The sequence below is a fragment of the Schistocerca serialis genome, unplaced genomic scaffold, assembly GCF_023864345.2.
Source record: "Schistocerca serialis cubense isolate TAMUIC-IGC-003099 unplaced genomic scaffold, iqSchSeri2.2 HiC_scaffold_1192, whole genome shotgun sequence".
In the NCBI taxonomy this organism is placed as follows: Eukaryota; Metazoa; Arthropoda; class Insecta; order Orthoptera; family Acrididae; genus Schistocerca; species Schistocerca serialis.
Window position 1 is genome coordinate 80,001 of NW_026047395.1, and position 2,500 is coordinate 82,500.

A 2,500-nucleotide genomic window follows, 5' to 3' on the forward strand; every position below is an offset into this window, starting at 1 on the left:
ATGTCGGTACCGGTGAGCGTTGCACTCGCAGTCGCAAAAACGTACGGCAAGTATATTACTCGGAAGAGTCAATGACAGTCCAAGCCCCCCTGCGTGGGAAGAGTCTTCCTAGGCCATGACCCACCGGAAGGGCGCAGCGTCCCCCACCCCAGACATGTGACGTCAGACTATCGGTATTGACGACTAGACTGATTCCTTATAATCATTTGCCATACACCGGTGGAAGCTGCCGAGACGAGTAACTACATACCGGGCTCGCCGTGTCACTAATGTACAGAGATACAATAGTTTCGACTGGAACCGGATTAAACGTATACACGGCGCTGATTAGTAATAGATAGAGCCATCAGAATACAGATAATGTATAGACCTGTCCGTATACATGCTGAAAGACTCTGCTCACAATCACACGTCAGCCAGACACTCTTATCACGCACTACTCTCTGCCTGTAACAGGCACGCAGACGATATGTAAGCACCAGCATGGAACAACACCCAGTGCATCCTCTCTGCCACATTAGACAATCCACACTATCATAACCAGACCGGGAGGTCCACTCGGAAAACAGAATATCCCACCCTTCCGACAACCACCATTGCTCAGCTAAGCCACCAACACCCACACATGTCCCACACAGGGGTGCACCCAACATCACAATACTGCCTCCTGTCACACCACACAAACAATGGCAGGAATGAAAGACACAGGTCTGCCACAAGCATGGAATCAGAGCGCCGCCTGTTATGAGCCAAAGGTGCACCCTGACGTGGCAAATCAGATGATGCCGCAGTCATTTACTTACGATAATCACAATCAACAAACTGCCGCCCCCCCCCCCCAAAACACCTTTCCTTACAACAATGTGTACCTTAACCTAACCCATATTGTGCCTTAACCTAACCCATATTGTGCCTTAACCTAACCCATATTGTGCCTTAACCTAACCCATATTGTGCCTTAACCTAACCCATATTGTGCCTTAACCTAACCCGTATTGTGCCTTAACCTAACCCGTATTGTGCCTTAACCTAACCCGTATTGTGCCTTAACCTAACCCGTATTGTGCCTTAACCTAACCCGTATTGTGCCTTAACCTAACCCGTATTGTGCCTTAACCTAACCCGTATTGTGCCTTAACCTAACCCGTATTGTGCCTTAACCTAACCCGTATTGTGCCTTAACCTAACCCGTATTGTGCCTTAACCTAACCCGTATTGTGCCTTAACCTAACCCGTATTGTGCCTTAACCTAACCCGTATTGTGCCTTAACCTAACCCGTATTGTGCCTTAACCTAACCCGTATTGTGCCTTAACCTAACCCGTATTGTGCCTTAACCTAACCCGTATTGTGCCTTAACCTAACCCGTATTCTGCCTTAACCTAACCCGTGTTGTGCCTTAACCTAACCCGTGTTGTGCCTTAACCTAACCTGTGTTGTGCCTTAACCTAACCCGTGTTGTGCCTTAACCTAACCCGTGTTGTGCCTTAACCTAACCTATGTTGCGCCTTAACCTACCCTATATTGTACCTTAACCTAACCTATATTGTACCTTAACCTAACCTATGTTGCGCCTTAACCTAACCTATGTTGCGCCTTAACCTAACCTATGTTGCGCCTTAACCTAACCTATGTTGCGCCTTAACCTAACCTATGTTGCGCCTTAACCTAACCTATGTTGCGCCTTAACCTAACCTATGTTGCGCCTTAACCTAACCTATGTTGCGCCTTAACCTAACCTATGTTGCGCCTTAACCTAACCTATGTTGCGCCTTAACCTAACCTATGTTGCGCCTTAACCTAACCTATGTTGCGCCTTAACCCAACACACGTTGCGCCTTAACCCAACACACGTTGCGCCTTAACCCAACACACGTTGCGCCTTAACCCAACACACGTTGCGCCTTAACCCAACACACGTTGCGCCTTAACCCAACACACGTTGCGCCTTAACCCAACACACGTTGCGCCTTAACCCAACACACGTTGCGCCTTAACCCAACACACGTTGCGCCTTAACCCAACACACGTTGCGCCTTAACCCAACACACGTTGGGCCTTAACCCAACACACGTTGGGCCTTAACCCAACACACGTTGGGCCTTAACCCAACACACGTTGGGCCTTAACCCAACACACGTTGGGCCTTAACCCAACACACGTTGGGCCTTAACCCAACACACGTTGGGCCTTAACCCAACACACGTTGGGCCTTAACCCAACACACGTTGGGCCTTAACCCAACACACGTTGGGCCTTAACCCAACACACGTTGGGCCTTAACCCAACACACGTTGGGCCTTAACCCAACACACGTTGGGCCTTAACCTGCTCTGTAATTGTCATACGACGCGTTAAATTAGTGTAGTGTTGCCTAACTGCAACCCCCGCAATATAGTTTGCTACTCGCACTGCCCGGTCCCCAGAGTATCGCTTCATGTTAAACACCTTGCAGCTATACACTGTAATGCGGATGGCAGCAGGACGTACATGCTCAATGC